General features: G+C 42.5%; 1 protein-coding gene across 3 annotated transcripts in view; it reads left to right on the top strand.

The window, feature by feature from the left end:
• The first annotated feature begins 2,868 nt into the window (after positions 1-2,868).
• Positions 2,869-23,328, top strand: part of LOC111843396 (muscarinic acetylcholine receptor M2-like) — a 57,770-nt gene continuing 37,310 nt past the window's right edge. Inside the window, exons 1-2 of one of the 3 annotated variants that reach the window (XM_072710155.1) lie at positions 6,664-7,114; positions 8,791-8,826. The gene's annotated coding sequence lies outside the window, so the exon portion shown is untranslated. Of the gene's footprint in view, positions 3,045-6,663; positions 7,115-8,790; positions 8,827-23,328 lie in introns of those variants that run through there. The other 2 variants (XM_023810950.2, XM_023810952.2) reach the window with 2 other exon arrangements.

Here is a 23,328-nt window from a genome sequence, read left to right as displayed (position 1 = left end):
AGATTCCATGAAATGAAGAGCAACTGCCCACATTATGGAGATAAATCACCCAATTTCATTGCCCGTCAGTATCACCTAACCAATTTTACATTATTTATCTAAAGGAATATCATCAATAAATGCTATGTCACTTATTCACATATAGGAAGCCTTCCAAAACACAAGCCAGGAGCTGAGCTGCTCTGCAGATACCCAAGGAGACAGTATTCTGGGAAACATATGCCAGCATTTAATCAAAGACCAAAAGTAACATTACAGTCCACCAGTTCACCATTTTTAATTGACAGCAGTAGTCAAGAATACTTCTATTTTCACAGCTCTTACTCTTCCCTTGTTGTAATTGGCAACAGACCGTCAAACAATAATGCTACATCAAACGTCAAACAATAATGCCCCGCCCCCCCGACTGGCTTAAGTAGAGGGTGCAATTTGAGATTGCTGTATTGTGCACCAACACCTGTGATATGGCATTCCTTACCAAAGTGCTTAACTTACATTCTGGCACAATATCATCCTCTTATAAAGTCCAACTCCAAACCTATTCACAAGAAGCAGGCAGCAAGTGAAACCAGCTGTCTTTCCACATCCTCAAAAGCCTGCCTTTGACCTTATGTATTAATACATACTTGCATGCGTAGAAATGTGCAGAGAGGAGCATTATGGGATGCCCCATGTCTTTCGAGTCTGGTGACTGAAGGTGGAATTAGCATCCATGTAATCTCCACCTACGCTTCCTTCTAATGGAGGCCTGCTCTGACTGTCCAGCCTTCATTAATCCCCTCCCTGCACACCGTATGCTTGTGCATTGGCGTTGAAGGTAAATGCTTGTAATGTTTTGTTTAATTGGCACCACGGAATTCCATCAACAGCCTCAGCGGGCACATTAAATAGAGAGCAGTGTGAATTCACCCTCCCGATCAGTTCTCGGTAGAGTACCTTAATCAAGCTGAAAAAAGGCCCAAGTGGAAAAACTGGATTCTTATAAATGTTCTGGAAAGTTCTGAAGCTGCCATACGCTTCCCAAAACACCCCAGGCACCTGCAGCAGTCATTGCTTATTGAGGGTCCATTTTCTGGGTGCTAAGTAGCACCACTAGTACATTAAGAGGCAACAGACCAGTCACTTTCTCCCACAACCTGATAAATTAATGATCATTACTAATTAAATATTTAACTTGTGCATGTATTTATTGCATTGATACTGGTGACTTCTCCTAGTTTTCTAAAAGGATTTTATTGGACTGGATCTTTACACAGAAAACCTGAATGTTTTTTACAGTAATATGAGGTAGGGGTCAGTGGAAATGTAAACTACTGTAAGCCTTCTGTTTAAGAGCGTTCCCCAGTAGGTGTCAGCAGAACTTACATAAACCAGTATTTTTAATTCAGTTAAAACTCCTGTTATTTCAAATGTCTTTTCTGGAGTAAAAATATTTCCAGAAAACATTTTGACATACAAACATCAAGCCATTCCAAGTGTGAAAATTGTAATTGATATTTGTATTATGCCATTAAACAAAAGGGTTTTGGGATGCAAACTTATAGCACGAGACATTGATCATATATTTATGTCTTGAAGTGCGTTGTAAAACTCAGTTGTCCTCACTTTGTAGGGGAGTTGTATTAAAACTTCGTCCTGTTGAACCGGTTGATTGGACGGCTTCAGATAGCAATCAGAGAGCTCACCTCACTAAGAGCTGCCATTTATATCCATTTGCATTGACTTCTACTTTTTCAGTTGTATATCGTTTTCCCCACCATAGCATTAACTAGACACCTCACAACAGCACCAAAAAATAATAAAAAAAAACAATAAATCATGTTGGCAAACCATACATTTTCCAGTTATAGGTCTAATATTACATTGCGTTATTCTTATAAACATGTTCAGTAAAATAACCAGAGATCATTAATTCAACCTGTTTCTCCAGAAGTGAATTGACTTCCTGTTTATAGTCAGCGCTGATAGCAATGGACATTAAGAGACATTGTTCTCTGGGTGATTATCCAGATTAGCAGTTTATCCCCGTAACAGAACATCAGATGCAGTCGAAGAGCTAAACCTCTTTCAGAGACAAATCATTAAGTTAAAGCGGAAAGGATTAGAAAGTGCACCCATGTGCGCGCGCAAAGATGCCGTAGCCCGTGCGCTGTCCATGGTCCTGAAATCAGCCCTTTTTAACAAACACTGCATGCCGTCGGGACGAAACAAAACGGGCCACACTTTAGATACATATCCGGGCATTGGACCTAGGGGGAAAGAAAAGAAAAAAGGCTGAAATATATACATCTCCTTTATAAGCTGTGTTTGACGCCCCCAAAGCGTTACAGATTTAATTTAACAAAGGTGCATAACAGTACTAAACGAGCCACACTTACTATAAAGGACAAATAACACTACTAATCTAACATGCTCCAAATACGACTGTACGACATCGCTATAAGCATGATAACTTTACAAGGCCTACATTAACACTCAACTATGACAGCTTTTGAAAACTAGGGCGTTATGTACAAATATAAAATCTGTCGCTTAATGAACATTTAGCAATTGAGGTTGTAATATGTTGCTGCATATGGTTCCTGGAATATTATAATATAGTACTTTAGTATAAAAAAACACGTATACCTATATGCATGAAGTTAAATTTCTTACCTACGTACATTACTTAAAATCATAGCCTACAAGTTGTAAGAGGCTATAGCAGCGATAGATGACACAGAACGGGCTTGCAGGTGGTTTTATTTTAAGTGTGTCACCAACTTGTAACAATAACATGAGAATATTGTATAGAACCATTAACGAGAAAGGGGCTTTTCCATATTCTAGGTGAGTATCGTTCAGTCTCCCCCCGTTTCCCTGGTCGGTGTGCCTCTCTCCCTCTCTCTCTCCCCATCTAAGAGGCGTCCCCATCTCCGGCAGCCTTTATTCCATAAACATGTCCTCAGACGAGCAGCTGCCCGATGAAGCGGACGAACAGACCGCATGCTTCCCCGGGAGGAAAGAGAGTGAAAGGGGGTGGACCGCGGAAGTTTAAAAGAAAGGTAATTAAACCGGGAAAGCATGATGATACGGACTGCCATGGTTTCTGTTTAATCCGTTAGTGTGCGCAGGAGTACCTAAGTTCATCACTGCGAACTTTCTGTGTTGCGTTAAAGTGCTTGCACACGTTTGGACGACTGGAAACAAAATCATGAAAAACAACTCAGATTTCCAATATGCAGCAGAGAAGGATGCGGCGACTAATCTGATTATCGGCGACCGTCTATTGATAACGCACAATGACAAATGTTAACGAGAAGCTAATAGACAAGTAATTTTCTGTATAGGATAGATTGCATATCGCGACAATGGATAGGATGTTATCGAATGTTACAGTAAGAACAAAAGAGCAAGCCTTGCATGAGTGCGGTCGTATCCATAACCACATATATGAAAACCGTTTGATCTGTATTTCTGTGGCTGGTGTTTGAAGCAGTTCAGTCGTGAAAATTTAATTAGTAAAATGGATTCCTGTTCATATCAACCAAGTCGGTGCTATTTTCTGCGTTTTAAATGGAAATAAAAGTAATTATCAATGGAACGGAAGGCAGATTCACTGCCTTATGTAGGACTTGAGATCCAACGCGTATATATTTTGTTGTGACTCTGGCGTATAGCTCCGACTGACCCGCAAAAGGAAGAGATCTGTGACCGCTGTAATTACATGGGCATGTTATGGGTTCGCCTTTGTTTCGTTGGAATACACTTAAACTTTAAATAAAAAAAACAAAAACAAAATGACAACTCATGCGTCCTAACCTCGTTCTCATGATTTTAGATTACATTTCACTGATGCATAAACTTGCTTATATTTCCATTGCTTGGACAATGAAATGGAAAAAGCAATGGAAACATTCGTGGTTATTAAAGTAGCCTGCAAAATATCCTAACTCCATTGCTCTGAATTATTTAAATGTTTTAATTTGACTTGTAATCAATGAAGCGTTTGGCCCCGGGACAACGTGCTCCAGCAAACGAGCGCAGCCAATTTTGGATTAAAATACGGGAATATTTGCTTTTATGCATTGCCACACACACTGGTACACATCGAGAACCCTCACAGTTATACAATAAGTTAAAAATCGATACGTTGAGATAGACAAGGTATATCTTGCCCACATATTGGTTTTCGGGCATTATATCCCCCCAACGCTTTGCTTCAGATATTAGATTTGGATGCAGGTATTCGTTATGTGGCGCTAATTTCGCTGCCGCCTCCGCCATTGACATTTCCGCCCAGCAAATGCACACGAAACGTAAACACTTCCAGAAGTGAAAAGGTTGGTTGACGATCTCGTTATCCTTAGATGGCGCATTTTCTGCGCCCCCGGACATACGAGACCATCGGTCTGCCCCCACGACTAAAACCATTGTCAGTGTGTCGGTCCGCTGCAGTTACTGATCTTGCCGTTATAGTAATGTGCCAAAATTACGTGCCCCGAGGCTATCATTAATTAGCAAATTACCTCGATATTTAAATTCAATATGCAACATTACTTTAGGTAATTGATAGGTAATTAATCCAACTAAATTACAAGCATTTATTAAAATGTTGGTGTCCCTTGGGATAGTAGTCAGTGGAGAGGCGACAGATCCTTCGGCGTCCAGCACGATTCTGTTTCTCAGTCTTGGCGCTTTGCCCCTAGCTTAAGTGGACCTTGATTCTTGATCTTAGCAGACCTGAAAAATAGCGGACAGCCCGACACCTTCCACAGGTGTTACCCTATACTGCACACACATTGCCTTGCACATCTACTGTGATGAATTGAGATGTTGTTCCAGCAACGCAACGAACAATGATATCGTAAACTATACTTCCAGAACGATTTTGCAGAGTTAGATCTTACAGGGGAGACAAACATTTATGACTATTGCTATGCTAGGGAACGCGAACTTTAGACAATTACGCGTCTTTTGCGGAGCAAAAAAAATAGGGTGCGGTTTAGTTTCTGCCTACAAAAATGAGGACAGAATTTCAGTTACTGGTTTTGGTATATGGCACGTTATTTTTCCACAGGGCGCACTGGTGCAATACATTACATCAGATCTGTCGCTTATATCACTACCTACGCATAGGGCGAGCTGCGATGCCATTAAATCCAACCGCGAAAACCACAATAGATACAGCACCTCGATTCAAACTGTTTCGGTAATGCGAGTCACATTTTCACCTGCGTGATGAATGACAGTACAGTATGTTCTATTCACGTTTCCATCCTAAGTCTGATTACACCGCAGACATGACCGCGTGTGACTATAATGAATAAAAATATATAGTTTTTTAAGTGAAGAATCATTGTCATAGTATAGACGATGTGTGACAGATGCAGTTCTTATAGAGAAATTGCATGCAAAAAATGAAAACTGCACCACAAAAGAATTCTCCGTGGGAACTGTGCGCGTCGCCAGTGGGTACGTTCAATTACCCTTGGAAGAAAAGAAATCATTGGATTTTTTTTTGTTAGCGTTTTGTATCACAAATGCAAGTGTAATAAGCCTCCGATGGCTGATGGTGAATAATTCTACTGCTGAAAGTGGTTCATTATTGAAATCTATGTCTGCGCTATTTGAAACGTTTTTTTTCCTTGTTTGCCCAGGTGATAAGACAGTATTTAGGGGAGGGGGCAGCCAATACTTAGTATTAAAACTGTAGACTTAAGCGCTTTCTTGCGCCTCTGTCATTTCCTAATATTGTTGCTTTAATAGCCGTGACATGGAAAAAGAAATCATAGTATGTCATGTGCTCGTGTTGTGTATATATCCCACGCATTGTTCCTGTCTGGATATACAAAAAAATATCCCGGAGAGGGGCATCACAACCCGCCCCAACCCTCCCATTAAAACAAAATTAAAAAGCAGAAGTATCATAAGCAGGCTTGCTTGGGGGCGGAAGAGATTGCAGTAAGACTATCGTAGTTGTAACCGAACGGGTCACGATCAGGTCCTCGAGAGGACGGCTGGAACGCTACAGAAGTATTGCAGCTGACTTTAATTACTTATAACACCCTAAAGCATAAATTTGCAGAACTCTAAACCATGCAAGGCATGTACAATGAAAAGCAGACGCGAATCAAAACACAGATAAGACACCTCAGACTTAATTTAGTTGAGCTAATGTATCCCCTGCGCATGCGCCCGTGTTAGGCAGCTTGATATATTTAAGTGATTTTCAGCATAATCTCTGCTACATGCGTCCCTCCTCTCACGTGTGCGCGCAGTGTACTTTCTAAACTAAAACATCTGAGAGTTTGGCAATATCTCCATAATACATATTACATTAGACAATATTGCTACAATCTGATAAGTGTGGGCAATTAATAAGCATGTGCCCAATTATTTGTCGCATTTCAAACACCTCTGGAAACCTAATTCTTTATTATCAATAATTAAGTTTTAGAAGTTAGCCCATCACTTGCACTTCTACATAAGAATTTGAGAAGCCTAAATGAATGGGTCAACGTTACGCTTGACTGTCCTCAAAATGGAAAAGCGACGTGAGCGCCACTAGTTCTGTTACACGGATATTCTGCGGAGTGACAGATTCTCCTCCAAGTCTGGCAGGTTAAAAGAAAGTGCAGAAGCTGGGTGGAAAGGGACGTTTTGTGCACAAGTGCACAACTACACAAGACTGCACATGCACATTTCAGATTCTATGAAGCGATATAAAAAAAGTACTCATTCTCATTTTTCGAGAACTTTGTCCAATGCCGACCGCAAGATGAGAGCCTGTTTCTAAATGATTTCGGAGGTGTTGCGCGCAAACAGGCTTGTCGGAGTTTTTAGGCAGGAGAAGGGGTGGAGAACGAGTGTGGGGGCTGCTCGTTGACTTTCAGAGCTTGAGGCGACTATTTGATAACCGAAGTGGCCAAGAATATACGCAGCCGCCTTGGTCTCGGTGTTATCGACAGTATTAGATCTACCTGCAAATTAACTCCCTCGAGTCCAGCTTTCCCATCCGGATATCGAAGAGGATATCGAAGGACCAAATCCTACCTGTTTGCCAAGACCTCCAAGGCTCTACCGAGATAATTCCTCTTTCGATGCCTCGTAGCCAGCTATTACACTTCTCAAGGTAAAAGTCATTTTCATACATGTTAGGGGATGTTACTGTGCCCTGGCAACCAGCCATCTCGCGTCCGCACTTCACCTTTTGAAATGAGCGCATTAGTAATTGCACGTCTTGTCCGGACAAATCATTTCAGCAGTTTAATTAGATTTCAAGCTCGTTTATGCTTGGAAATGCTTTTTAATTGCAAGTCACGGACACACCTTCTCCTATTTCTGACGTGCAACGAGAATAATCAGATTAAATGAAAATTAAACGGATCTTGTTTAACCTATTAATTTAATGTCGCCGACGTAAACAGCGGACATAAAAGAGAAAACTTAGAACAGTTATCCATATCTCTTCTTGTTGTGCTAAACGGGTGCAATCACTTGCATAACTTAACCGCGTTGTTTATAATGTCATGCTTGACTAGTAAATCAAACGTTTTTTGAAGAGGCGCTGTAAATACTTTTAATTGGATGCATTTGTTGTTTGTGCCAGACCTTGGAGAAGGAATACGGTCTGAGGGCGTTTTTCTTATTATTTACGTATACCTTTTCTATCTACCATTACCAAAATGAGCTAGTCTATATGAATAAGATTAATGTAGAATCGATAGTAGAAGCAAACACGTCGGCAAGCGGAAGATGTTAGAGGAATTTTAAAGTAGAAGTTTCTGGATTTATTCCCCCTCCCCTAAGGACCACAATAAACATGATGTGCATGGTGCCCACGTCTCAAAATGGCGAAGGCCCTGGGGGTTCTTTCAGGGTGCCTCTTTAACTTTCTTGCTTAAATAATAAATGACGAAAGAATGCTTTATTTAGTCTTTCGATCCATTTGCGTACTCCAGCAGTCAGTGGTCTGCAAATCAGTGAGATTTATGAATTTGAGGTTATGCGCAGTTAGAGAGCTTATGTGCCTCTTCATTGATCCAGGAAAGAGTTATATTGCACAGGCTCAATACAAGTTAAGTGGACCCATGTGGCCAGACTAGCAGTCAGACTCATTTAGTCTCTTAGGGGGCATCCCTCCTGATCCAGACTGATCTCATACCTGTGTCTTCCCTGTTTCCTGCACTCTCAGAAAAAAAGCTAAAAATGTGTACTTTTCTTTGTCAATGGGGCTGTACCCTTTTAATGCTAAGGTACATGCCAAAGGTACAAACAGCATTAATGTACCGTCAATGGTACATAAATCTGCCTCAGAGTCCATTTCTGTACAATTACTTATGCTAAGGGTACAATTTTCAGACCCTTGAGGCTACAGCCCCAGTGAAAAGACAAAGGTACAATTTTTTACCCTTTATTACTGAGATCATGATAAGGGGAAACTGGAGTTACTCAATCAAATAAGTCAGAAATGTTGTCCACTTGTTTCCATTATGCCCGCTTGATCGGTGTTGCTTCTCTCCTCTGCACAAGAGGTGGTCATGAACTGTCATGAACAGCTGGAGTAGGGGGTGAAGAGGGGGTTGAAGCTTCAGGTGCAACCAGAGGAGGTGTCTCCTCTGCTGGCCAGACACTGCTAGCTGATGTGGTGATAGCAGATGGATTTCGACCTTCAAACTCAGTTAGTTGGGCCGAGGTTGTCACCGAGTGCCTGGACGGATGCCTGGTGCAGCCATGGATCTGTTCTGGAACTTTCCCTCCCATGCCCCCGTCGAACATGTCGATGCAGGCTTCTTTTTTTTTTTCCAGATACCACCGTATCTGAAGTGGTGAGTGAGATGTAATGTAAGTACGGCCGAGGAGCTGACAGTCTCCTGTCGTGTGTGTACTGCCAAGAGGAACCAGTGTCAGGGAACGAGCTGGCCAAGACAGTAGGGGTGTGCACCTCTCCCCTCCCACCCCCCAGCAAACAAGGTCACTTGCAGTCAGAGATAACATAAATACAATGGAACACTAAGCATTACTCAGAGGTGGAGAGTTCAGATCCAGAATGTAAAAATCCAGACCAAGATTTTGTCTCAACCAACCAGTTATAGTACTATAGTATAGTACTATAACAGTATAGTATAGTATAGTATAGTATAGTATAGTACTATAATCCCAGCATTGTATATATTATATATTTTTATATAAAATTTGAAAGAGTGGAACAATGGCAAAATTGTATTTTTATATATACATATTCCTTATTTGTAGACAAAATACCAGAAAACATTTTTTCAAAATGTAAGTTATAAACCTTCCACATTTTCAAGTAGCTGTTGCTGTAATGTTACCATAATGTGGATTAGAGACACTGTACGATGCTGCGTTTATCACAGATTTATTTACATAAGGCGCTCTGCTTGTGCTAACACTTGCAGTAAGGTGAAGCAGCGCTTTAAGTTAAATTTAGCCAGCGCGTCCCCTTCATATGACAGCTATACGGCTGTCAAGGTGCAGGTTCTGCGGTTCACGCTGTCACTGGAGATCTGACCTGGCAGCCACCTCTCAAACTGCCTAATTGCCATGCACTTCACCCTAACAGGCTTTCCGTTGTCGTTGACGCGTAGTCTAATCTTCCTTATTTATGTCCCTGACTCTTATTTTACCATTATGTCATGTTTCCAACAGTTTATGTAGCATGTGTTATATAAATAACCCAAATTTCAAGTGAAAACTAAAACATTTAACTAAATGTCCCAAATCTATATGTGAGATGGGCACATAGGTGATGTTTATAAATGAGGGATTTAGCAATGTTTTGTGATATTTTGAGCTGTTATTTGAGTGTAAAGTAAAATGGGGAGGGTATTCAGATAGCGACAAAGGGCTACCAAACTGCTTATACAGTACTGGGAGAGAGGCTGGTACATGCTGTGGGCAATCAAGAGAGGCGGGTTTACATATCTGGGGGAGGAGACCCACACAGCACATGCAAACTCCGTACACACAGAACTTAGGTGGGTTATGAAGCCCCAAACCTGGAGGTAGGAAGCAGTGCTTCAAGGGAATGATGCTCCTCACTGAACCACTATGGTATAAATTAAGGAAACTTCATGAAATTATTTCATCCTCAATTAAATTGCCATTGTACAGCGACTCAAGCATGAATTTTTCTACAAACCTCCGGCACAGAAAGCTTTAATGTATACATAAACGTAAATAAATATTCAGTATTCAGTTAACAAGGATGAACTTGTGCGAGCTGTGCAACCTCGGGGCTTGGAGTAATTGCATATGTGAAATCTGTAATTAGTGACAACAGCAGTGAAGCATAATTGAGCCTATGTGAGAATACAATGAAGACAATGTCACCTCCACGCTCTCTAGTCTGATTGATTCTCTTATCTGGTGGCTTTATCTTGGCTGGCTAATCCTGTCAGTTACAAGGAGCAGGTTGCTGCACGGAATGACATAAATTCAAAAAGCTCTGGATAAAAAAAATCAGTTGTGTCATCATTAGTAGCCCTATTGTTGCATCACCGTGTCACTGTGGGTGTCCTGCTTTTTCCGGGGCTGTTTCCCCAGTTCCAATAGAGTTCCTCTGTCTAGCAGCATCTATTTAGTCCTTCCACTGTTCCCAGTCCATTGCTGCTGTAAACAGCCACATGGGATATCTGCCCCATCGCTGGCCTTCAAAACACTGATCTCGCCATCCCTGTGGGTGAACCGCTGTACCGTGGTTGCCGTAAGACTGACACAGAGACGTCGCTTTGGGCAGATACCCATCGGGACTGCGGAGGGCGTTCGAGGGGACGCCCCCGTGTCATTGTACCGCGGTGTGGCTGCTGCTGATTTGTTCCACGGCAATGGTGGTGCTCTCAGGACCGAATGGGAGGCGGTTCTTAATTAATCAACCTCAGGAGAGGATTTTTGGGGACAACAAAAATCCCATTAGCATGACTGCTATTCTTAGATGTAGTCTCAGTACAAAGTAGTAATAATAATAATTATGATGCCTATTACTGTTACCCTGTTTGGAGATGTAATGAGCGAAGGAGCCTACAGGAAGATGCGGAAGATAATTAAGACAATAAAGTATCTTCAGGAAGACTGAACGCTGGGGATTCTTACTATCTTGCGATAGACCTGTAAGCCTGGAACCTCCATCAGAGTCACTAATAAGACGTTCAAAGGGGACCCGCATGAAGGTACATTGACAGGCCTCTCAGGTTGCTGTCACTTCCAGGCCCCCGTCCACATGTCCCCCTGCCCAATCCTACTCTCTCTCCCACACAGAGACAGATCTATCAAGCTCTACTGTCAGGTCAGTCATGATACATTGCAGACAGGTATTTAAAATTCTTTTTATGCAGACAAAATACCTGCGTGGAAAATTGATCCTCCAACACGTGGCGGCCATTTTCTTTCCATTTGGGATTTTGAAGGCAATTCTCTCTCTCTCTCTCTCTCTGTTTTCGCTCTCTCCTTCTCCTTCTCTCTTCTCTCTCTCCCCCTTCTCTTTCTGTCTCTCTTTCTCTTCTCTCTCTCTTCTCTCTCTCTCTCTCTCATGTACGGGCAGTGCCCCCAAGCGGCTGTGTCCAAGGGGAATGTGACGGGAAATGAGAGCTGAGAGTCAGGTTCTGATGGGAACTCAGCGGCCCCTGTGTCAAACACAGACCACGAGGCTGGAGAAGTGAGAGGGGCGGGTGACGCACGTGGATGTATTCTGCGATGGCAGCAGAACAGCCGGATGCTGAGGATGTTGGGATGAACCTGCGTTTGGTGCTGGCACAAGGAATGAGATGGATTTGACTGTCGCCAGTAGTAGCTCATTACCTTATACCTCGTGGTAAAAAAATACTGAGAAGAAAGCAGTGTTTCTGCACATGGAGCTCCGCCCTGCAGACGTGTCAGCGACGTGTCATTGGTTGTGGCAGCACTGGCACATCATGGCAAAATTGTTTCTCGGTTGCCTAGATATTATATTTATTTATTTTTTTGCTCGCTCATTTCAAGAATATATATTTTTAACAGTCACAGAGCCTATATTGTCTTCCAGAAATGAATTTTGAGGAGGTTTTTAACCTAAGAAATGAAATATTTGCACACAGAGCCCAAGAGCAGCTGGTGGATGCTGGGTTTGCTCAGCAGCTCTGCTGGGGTTTATGCTGAGGTGCCTCTGCTTCTGGAAGGGAAGCGATAAACGCGGCCCAGCGAACGTACCACTGAAAACACGTCAAGCAAAATCGAGTTGCAGTTCTTGACATTCAGGAGGGATCCATTGTGTGCTTGGCTGACTACATGGTGAAAGGCTTGACATTTACAACAAATGCCACTCTGAAAGTCCATTTCTTTGCTTGTTTGTAGCTGCGGAATATGTAAGATTTACCTGTAATTTAAGCAATCTGCTGGCCTCCTATTTGTTAGTGCGCATTTTGACCTGTCTCCTTTTGCTGCCAACATTATTTTCGAAAGCCGCGTCAAATGAGGAGCTTGCCAAGACGGCGGCGACTAGAGCTGACTGTGATGGCGGGGGGTGAGCCCATTCCAGTGTTAAAGTGTGTCAGTATGACATAAATTGCTCAAGAGATGTTTTTCGGAGTGAGCCACCCTTCACTGGTGCCCACCTCCTCCACCCCCACCCTCCCCCCCAACCTTGCCTCTGGCCGTAGCTCACCAAGTACTCGCTCCATCAAAATTCCGAGAAATCCATATAAAAATAAATCAGAGATAGTGATATAAAACTCTGAGCAGTCTACATAAAAACCTTACAGAAATCTATATAAAACTCGGAGTAGTCTACATAAAAATCTTAGAGAAATCTACAGTATATAGAACTCTGAGCAGACTGCATAATAATCTCAGAGAAATCTATATAAAACTCTGAGCAGTCTACATATAAATCTCAGAGAAATGTATATAGAACTCTGAGCAGACAACATAAAAATCTTAGAGAAATCTATATAGAACTCTGAGCAGACTACATAAAAATCTCAGCGAAATCTATTTAAAACTCTGAGCAGTCTACATAAAAACACATCACAAGTTCTGCAACAAATGCCTCTGGGATGGCGATTTGCTAGTAGGACTTGTACCACCCTATCATGCAAACCAACAATGAGTAGCAGGTGGTATAGAAATTAAGGAAGTTAATGAAATATGAGAAGTGTGTATGTTGATTATGGGTTATTATTCAATACTACTTTATTCAATACTAATACTAATACTAAGTCAATACTTAGCTAGCACTGGTGTGGAAAAGCTGCAGTACAACAAGGACCTGAAGTTTACAGGTATGTTAGGTAACTGTAGTTTATCTGAAAGGTATTGAACTGTGAAGTATGTTACAGTATCTTTTAATAAAACTGTCTGCTTGGTTCTCAAATTAGAGTGTAAAAGAAGAAAAAATACAAACCCTAATGGCCTCTTTTTGAAAAATACATCAGCCAAAAACACAGAGATGCAAACAGAAAAAAGAAAGTAGTTTCTGGGGTGATCAGTTTAAGTCAATAATGGATTTTATTGAAAGTGCTCAACTTTAATCGGTTAACAAAAAAACTCCTGCCTGGTAATGCGGAACAAAAGACGAAACGGAAAAGCCTTGAACATCAACATGCCCGTTCGTTGCTAATTGAAAGAAGCCTTCGTTACCGGTTTCTGCATTGGAATCCCCAGGAGATCTGCGGGATGGTAAATGAACATGCGAGAAACGATTACCGCTCATTCTGTCTTTTCGAAGGAGAGGGTAATATGTTTGGACGTGAGGCAAAGGCACACCCTCCCTGTCTGTTATGCAATCAATAAGACAAAACAGCACCCAATTAGAGCAGTTCTGCTTCCATGCAGGTAATAATGGATGCTATTAGAATGCAGGGCAGTGGTTCCTGTCTATCTTCATCTCTGTCTCTCCCCCTTTCCTTTTCTCGATGTCTATTCTCCAATTTCTGCTCATCTCTTTGTTTTTTTGCCACTCAAAGGTCTTTAGCCTTCCATCTCCCCCCCTCGGTCCACAGTAAGTGGCATCCTGTCGTCCAGAGCTGCCCCGTGAACGAGGGCCGGAGATTCATCCCAGAGGCCCCACAGGCTTGTCGCCTCTCACGCGCGTCACAGCGAATGCGGCCGAGCCGGACTCAGCCGGACATCCGCTGGGACGCAGCGCAGAGCTCAGACCTAGTACGGTTCCACGATGCAGCGATTCCTGCCATATTCTATGCAAAAGAATCAAATACCCTCCAAATACCCACAGCTAAGCAATGAATTACACACCCAGCAAATAGCAACTTAAAAATCATAAAAAAATACTAAGTAGAACATTAAGCGAGGGATTTGGTTACAAAAAAATCCCTGTACTTTTCAATAAGTACAATAATATCCATAAATATACAGCACTCCGGTTCTTCATATTATCAGAATTTGATAATAATGAAGAACCTTAAATGTGGTTCCTCACACCCTCAAATAACCACTCGTTTTAACCTCTGCAAAGTGTTCGCATGTGTGGGTTTGGGCATGAGCGGTACGTATATTTAGATGCGTGTTTAGACGTCTTGCTTGGCGTTCGTGGTGGGCACTGACTCACGTTGCCTGTCGGCTCATTGAGAGTGCATTCATCACTATTTCTGTTGAAAGAACATTTCACCCATCCAGCCAGTGACTCACGGTGTTTTAAAAATTTGATGGCGCTCCAGGAGGGCTCAGATGTGGACTGCATGGACACGCGTGTGCCGACCGTCGGTGCAGAAGCGTGTGCCTGTGTGTGTATGTTGCATCATTTTTTCCCCCATTTTACTTTTATTCCAGAACGATCTGTCAGCCACTTTGTGTAGCTGCACGAAGGTCATAAGAATGATTCAAAGTGCATTACAGGCACGTAGTGAGCTGATACTAATACCCAATTGTGAACAGGACATGTGGATTGCAATATTTAGTATCATATTAATATGTTTTAAAACCTAAACCGAAGCCATCTGAAGACTGAACAGTGATTCAAAACAATCCCAAGTGTCTCTCAAACACATTATGAAAAACGTTATAGGTCGCCTTCTATTTCAGGTATTACATAAATGGTGATGTAATAATTTATTGTGAGATGAATATTGCTGAGAATCATTTTATTTATTATGGTCAACAGAGAAATGAGGGTTACAAAGGAACAGGGGAACTTTGAGCACCACAAAACGCAAATGTTTAAAGAAAAAAGCCACTTTCGTGTATAAGAAGACAATAAAAACCGCAAACTCAGGAAGGAAATTTGGGTACTGACATTTTAATTATGTACAGGGTCACTGGCTGAAACAAAACAGGTTTCATACTGTATGTATTTATAGCCATTTCTGGGAACAAGGGACAGGTGGAACCAATCAGCACGAAAAACCCCAGTCATGTGACTCTCCATCCTGTGCTGGCCACACCCACCACAGTATTTAACAATGCTCATGGAGAGGCATAATAATAAAACACTAGGAGGAAAAAGTTTTCCAGCTTAACTCTATTCCTTGCCATCCATTCAGGCTATTATTTGCTAATATAACTGTAAGTCACATTTCGCATTTCTTCTATGGACCCCTGCGCTACCGTAAGTCACCTTAAGCATGTCACCGAGGGAACAGATTTTTTTTTTTAAATTCAAAAATAATCATTCTGCCAGGAACCCTGGGAACGAGTGAGGGCCATTTAATCCCGTGTCCTTTCAGTTTGTGCTCTGTAGGTGATACATTTCTAGGATAGTCCCAGAGGTATCGAGATCCTCTCTCCTTTAATATCTGCTACTCCTTGCCTGTTGCTGCACCTTCCAGATAATTGACCTGGTTCTACACCTCTAATTCCTCATTTGTTTCCTCATTTGTTTGTTTATTTGCTTTCCCTTTCAGTGTTGGGCTCGTTTCCCTTGTCTAATTCCTCTGTGAATTGTCGTTACCTCATGATCTGGTCCCTGCTCACGTTACCTTGTTGCCGAGAGACTTGTAGCGATTCAATCTGTTTTTTTATTTGAGTGCAAATGAATTGGCCCGCATGCCTACGCAGAAGAGTGCCTGATTCTGATTCTGACAACAGAAATGGCATCGGTGTCAGTGGAAGGCCTTCCCCCTGACAGCGCCACAGACCGACCTTCTCCTGGGTGTTCCATCATCTGACACCCTGACACGCGGCCATTCCCCTGCTGTTGCACGAGGCTGACCCTGCATGACCTCCTTAGCTTGGTTTAAAGGGAAGGGAAGTGATGTTTCTGTCCATGGGGAGCAGGAAGTCTGGCAGGCTGTGTATTCTGTGTCGACATCGACAGCGATCCTTGTTTTTGACCATCTACAGATGCACTCCAGCTGGTTGAGTTATTTCCCTTTACGTCGTCATCACCCAGGCAACAGATCCCCCTGTTCCCAATGAGAAAACCCCCCTATATGTCAGACATCGACAGAACCCCCCCCCCCCTTACGTCTGGCAGCTTGAAGAGAACTCCCCCAACCCCAGGAGAACCTCCCCTTAACCTGCATCTCCTTCACATAATACCCGCTGTAGCCAGTGCACATGAGTCTGTTTGGCTCTTTGTCGAGGCTGACAGGCAGGAAGAGCCCATCCACCGTGCAGAGGTCACCCACGACCCAGTCACTTTGAAGTGCAAACTGGGATTTGAACCATGCCGCTCAGCTTTATCGCTGTAATGTCCTCAGAACTTTGCAGCTGGCATGACAAGACCATGGAGTCATGGGAGCCACTTCCATGGGCATTTAAAACTAGCCAGCATCTGCCCCTGTCCCACAGTCTCAGGGTATGGTGGAGTTAAAGAAAATTAATCACATTTCCTTACATACTAGATGTACATTATGTTGACTCGTGACCTCCCCTTTAATATTTGCATATTATGATGTCATAATCACATATTATGATGTCACAATCACCATTGTAATGAAAACTCAGAAGACTGATGCATCACGGATACAGTGTTCCTAATGAGAAATGTCCTAATGGTACAGTTTTCATTTACCTCATCTATGCATTAAAATCAGAAGCGATTCAGTCCCAATGACTCTCTAGCCTCTGAAAGCCATACAGGCTGGTATCGGAGAGCTCAGGGATTTATAGTCTTCCTCCACTGGCTTGCATGAATTATTCATTATTCAATCTCTACCTTACCAAGCAGAGCAGCTCTCTAATCCGCTCCGAGTTTAGCTTTCCTGAGCATCCACTGTGAAAAGAAATAAAAACCAGATGTGTTTTTGCACTGAATATTTCCACCCAACGTGACTGCCTCGTAATCTGGATTGTTGTTCAGCATCTGAAAAAGTTTAATTTCTCTCTAAATGAAATTGGGAATTTGTCTTTTTTTTGGTGAAGTAAGGCATCTGTTTTCTGAAGCGCCCTTCTAAAGCACGAGCCGGCTCTCCCAGCCTTTACCTGCCTCTTCTCGGATCTGTGAACTATCTGTAGTTATGCAATCACAGTTCCCCTTCCCCTTCATGAGCCATCTGTTACTGCACAATAAAGACATAAATTTCGTCAGTGCCGCCAACCGGTGGATGATTTGCTTATGGGTCTACCAACAGGAATAACATGATGCTGGGTCAGTAGACTAGGAATCCCTGGTAGGTGGGTCTGGCGGCTCTGAGGAGCCACCTGTACTGGTTAGTCCAGCGCCATACAGGACATGACACACCTGCTTCACCCATTGGACAGGTGACCCCGTTAATCATCAAATTCCCAATCACCCACATCTCTTGAAAGTTTTTCCAGTAACACTTAAGGCTGTGTTTTTAGTAATTTATGAACACATTCATAACAAATAATAATGCATTCATAAAGCATTATAAATATGGCTATAAATTTTTATCAAAAGGCATAACACATTATAGCCATGTGTATTATGCATGTATGTATTATAGCTCTCATCTATAATGTTATAGATTCTTTTATAATGCATTATAATGGTCGGTATAAGCATTAAGGATGCTTTGTAGTGCATTATAAAGTATCTATAGTGCATATACATGGCTATAATGTGTCATGCCTTTTTATAAATATTTATGTTTATAGTGCTTTATGAATGCATTATAATGCATTATGAATGTGTTTATGAATTACTAAAAACATGGCCTTAAGTAAAGTGTAGTTTTTCCCTTAAAAACTGAATGGTTGACTAATTTTAGATCCTTATGAGATAATCTGTCCCTCCACCTAACCACATAAGCTGGTCTGGATCATGGGGCGGGGCTTGGACCTTAACCCAGGCAGCACAGGCCATGAGGTGAAAGACATCTATGATGTCTATGATGGGTGTCACATGCTATGGCCAATTTAGTGACACCAATTCACCCACCAGCACTGAGAGATCACAGGAGAACATGCAAGCCCCAGTCACAAAGAGCCGGTGGCGACTCAAATCCTCAGGCCTTTGAGATGTGCGGCAGCAGTACGACTAACTACTGATCTACCTTCCCTATAATTCCGGCTTCCAAAATTCATTTTTAAAATTCCGTCTCTTTTGCCTTTCAAAGCATGTTAATGCTGTCTATGTGTCGAAAGAATTTCCAGAGTACAATAAATAAATCACTGAGGCATGGAGATGTCTCATAATATAATTGTCTTTGTCGTTGCATGAGATGAAATTCAAATATCTATGCAAAGGCACCTGAATGGAAAAGCATTGAGAGACTAAGGCCAAGTCGCATAATCACCGAAAAAAGACATTTTGGAGGGTTTGGGGGGGGGGGGGAGGGGGCGGTGTGCTCGTACTCCAGCTGAATGAAGTCCTAGCAGGCAGGCGTCAGTCTGTGAATCTCCTTTCGGAGAGGAAGGCACCACGTTACCTCATTCGTAGGGGCTGGGTTGGGGGGCGGGGGGAGGTTACGTCTAAACAATTCCCGGTCAAAGTGAGTCGTTATCAGCACTTTACAGCAGTCAGGTGGACACGCTGTTCGGCATCACGCCGGCACCGGAGAGCTGCTCCAACGACTTCCTGCAGCAGTCCAGTCCAGAGCCGGACTATTCTGCGAGGCCAAGATAAATATTGTACTCCAAATGCATTATGGGAAAAAAGTATAATAATGATGACAGAATGTGCGCTAAATCAGACAGATGTGAGGAGCGTGCTTCTGCGTTCAGTTGGCACTATGCCATCATGCCAGAATGTTCCATTGGCAACTTGGACAGTCTGGCACTATGATCTAAGTAGGGTCCAGGATCCAGTATTAAGATTATCTGGCCATACTCTCTGGAGTCGGGAAATGGGGAAGGACAGGACTCTCTTTTTGCCGAGTGATAGAATGTTTGACAATGAGGCTTATTTAATGCAACCATAAACTTTTTGTGGCAAACGATGTCTTTTTTTTTTTGTGAAAAAAAGGTTAGGAAGTGAATGTGAGGAAAGTAGCTGGGACACTGCAGCCGTCAGAAAGCGATAGATCAGATTTAGCGACCCCCCCCCCCCCCCCCCGCCATCCCTGAGTTCTCATGAACAGCAGGTTTATGGAGGTGAGCGTGGCTTTGAGTATATTGGCAAAGAGCAGAGAAGTATATTCAGGTTCCAGGACGGGGTGGGATTGGGGACGGTGAGCGTCGATGTGGATATCGGACACTGCCAAAGCAGGCGGGTTTTCCCCGATTCCCACTTAAAATTCCGGCCACAATTCGCAACCCATGGCCTGATGCAGGAAACGATGGGGAAACATGATCACTCAATAATATCCGGGGCGACACAAAATAAATTACACATGCAAATTCCCAGTGTTTTTATATCAATAAAGACGGAGCGGTTTAATTAAATGAGCCACATTTGTTTCTCGTTAATTAGGCCTCGTTGCCGTGCGTGTGGCAGCCCACAATCCCTGACAGCTTGAGCTTGTAGCTTACATCAGATACTGTCTATTTGTCCTCTGTAAAGAGCCACTTGCGGCCACATGATTAAGGTTTTCCGCATCAATCAAGTAAGGCTATTAAACTACACACTGTTGATATTGACTACAGTGTGTGATGAGTTGCTTCGTACCTGTCGGGACAAGTTTGTGTGTGAAAGAAAGTAATGACTTATCTCTCCCCATTTCTGATCCAGTTCTGACAAATATGAGGTGTTTCGGTGACATATGGATTTGTATGTTGTAGCATAATGTTCCCTTTGTAATCAGGAGTCAACAGCCAGCTGTGGTTCTCGTTCAGCACGCAATTTACACCCACAGTTGTGTTACTTTCTACAAATCTGGACAAATGGAGGGGGGAGGGTTAGGGCTGTAATGAACAAGGCCTCTGTGACGGATAATCACATTTCCCTGGGGGGCCCTTACTTCGTAGCACTGCAATGAAACAAGGTTCCCCCCCCCCTCTCTCTCTCTCTCTCACTCTCTCCCTCTTTGCATGAGAGTGTGTGTGTGTTTGTGTGTATATATATATATATATTACTGCCTTCTGTCTTCATGCTACTAGGGTTGGAGTTTGATTCCCTGCTCTGAAAGTCCCGGCTTTCCTTCAGAGGCGGGTTGCTGTCTCTGCAGTCCAGGCCAGTGTCCCCGTGGCCACAGTGATCCCCCCCCCTTAGCCCATGTAGGCTGCACCAACCCCCCAAACACACACAGGGACACTACTCTAGTGTGCCACCAGTTAGCGGCCATATTCAGAATAACACGTTGAGACACAATGGGGTTACACTGAACTGGAAACCAGTATAATGTATCCTGACTTATAACCAGATAGAACAGTATGCACAGGTTTTTACATACAAATGTACATACAATTCATATTTTACAAAGAAGCCAAGGCAGTTTGCTGTCGTAGAATTTAGCAAGGATGGGAGTAGAGACTGTGGGTGTGGAATTCACTGTTGGTAGACTGGATGTATTTTTAACCGGGAAACATAACTGACCTAGGAGACTCGCAATTGCTGGAGACACAGTGTGAAAAATATCAGAGGACTGCCTCTCAGGTGCTGAAAAGCAGAAATTTATATGAAGGTTTTGTTATCTACTCGCAGTAGCTGGTCGAGCATCGTCTTCACAGCATACTTTGGGCACCGCGCTTGAAACGTGCTTTTCAGCTAAATGATTTATGTGCTGGTGGTTTCTCAAGTTCGAGGCTGAGTAAATCTCTCGGAGGTGGGGAGGGCCTTCGGTGTGGAAGCGCACAGATGCCCTGGCTCGACCCGCCAGGTGAGGGGGCACCACGTCCGGCTAATGGAGGGGCCTCGTTCTGACACCGTGTAATTCAACTTCCTGTAATTAAAATTACCAATTAAAATGATACTGTAGTATGACATTATACTTATCATTTCAACCAAAAAAAATCGAAGGTGTGGGATTCATGAATTAAGACGTGTTATGACAGTGTTTCATTTAGTTTGATATAAGGGGGAAAGCTGTTTCTGTGATGCACAGAGACTCAAGCCTGAGCGATGCAGCCTGTTTGGACTCCATGGCTGGCTGTCTATGTGACGTTATTCTTTAAGAAGCAGATTTAAGACTTGATATTCAACAGATGTTCATTGATAGCCTATCAATATACATCAGGAATGGGGGGTGGGTGCCTTTTGAAGTCCTGAGTGCCCCTTTTCAATCACAGATGATCACGGTTGGCAACATTTACTGAGTGTCCCTTTTCAATCGATAATTCCCCCCCCCGGTCGAGCACCTGCCTCTCAAAAAGTCACTTCACAGACCTCATATACCTGTATACATCGTTGATGAGATATTGTCTCCCTGAGCCACATGTAATGTACTTTACATGCTACATTTACACAGTGATTAGACAGTATACTTCACATATTGACATTTTCACAATGACTAGTCAATATAATTCCGATACTAACATTTACACATTGACTAGACAATATAATTCACGTACTATCATTTCACATTAAATAGACAATATACTTTACATACCACATTTACACATTGACTGGATGATACAATTCACATACTAATGTTTTGACATTGACTAGACAATAAAATTCACATACTAACACTTTCACATTGATTAGACAGTATAATTCGCATACTAACATTTACACATTGACTAGTCAATACAATTCACATACTACATTCACACAGTGACTGGACAATACTATTCACATACTACATTTACACAGTGATTAGACAGTATACTTCACGTATTACATTTACACGGTGATTAGACAGTATACTTCACATACTACATTTACACAGTGATTAGACAGTATACTTCACGTATTACATTTACATGGTGATTAGACAGTATACTTCACATACTACATTTACACAGTGATTAGACAGTATACTTCACGTATTACAGTACATTTACACGGTGATTAGACAGTATACTTCACTTAATACATTTACACAGTGATTAGACAGTATACTTTACATACTACATTTACACATTGACTAGACATAAAGAGCAAAAAGGGACACAAAGACTAGAGTTATGACAGTGCAAGAACTAGCAGAACATGTCTAATGAGGCTGGCCGTTATGTTTGGTTATCGAATGCTCGTCGGGTGGGATCACTCCATGCTGAGCCCCCGACCTCGCCGCTCCCCGGTCCTTCCTGACCCAGGCGACTCGGTTCTTAAACATCAACTCTCTGCATATTTTTTGTCAACTCTTCGAAGGATTCCTCTGTTTGGGTAAGAAAACTGAGCTCCATTCTCACACTTTTTACAAAATACTAATAAAACAGTGAACAGAAACCAGTCTGGTAAGCAGTATTTGTGACCAGTAAACCCTAGGGCTCAGCTATAACACCATGTGGAGACCAGTAAACAAACACAGAAACTCAGTGGAAAATAGTATATTTTTTTTTCTCGAACACTAAAGGACGCGGTAGACAAATCTATACTGCATACATTCATGTGAATAAAAAGGCCGTGGGTGAACCCTATTCATCTTATTAGTGATATAAAAATAATTATTGCAGACTTTAAATAAACCTGCTGCTGTCTCTGGTATGGTTATCGTGTTCCTTATTTCACCTGCAGACACGTGCCAAGGGTGAGGGCCACCACTATCGCCATAGCTATTTAAAGCACATCTCTTTAATGGTACTGAGTGCCCCTTTAATGCATGTGTCAAAGGCTTTGAGCACCTGCACCCCAGAAAGGCTCTGCATGCTCCTGTTCACCTGTTTCGGTTTTATTACTGCGCAGCTGCGCATATTTGTGACACTTCAGTAAAAGACCCACAACGTGTGCAGCGGTCCGGTTCAGTTCCGCAATATGTGTGCGATACCGTGAAAAGAAAACTTTGATTGCGTTATACGAGTTTTCTGAAGAACAACTCCAGTTCTTAACACGTTCCACAGACACACAGAAAAGTATTACCTTTCCAAACAAAATTTGTTGGAGCATCTAGCCTTCCAGTTTCTAAACCCTAAACTCACACGCACAGGAACAGAACAAACACCCAAAAC

Source organism: Paramormyrops kingsleyae, chromosome 3 (assembly GCF_048594095.1).
Source record: "Paramormyrops kingsleyae isolate MSU_618 chromosome 3, PKINGS_0.4, whole genome shotgun sequence".
Lineage (NCBI taxonomy): Eukaryota > Metazoa > Chordata > Actinopteri > Osteoglossiformes > Mormyridae > Paramormyrops > Paramormyrops kingsleyae.
The sequence above is the reverse complement of the archived record's forward strand: the minus strand, read 5'-3'. Positions and strand labels throughout refer to the sequence as shown.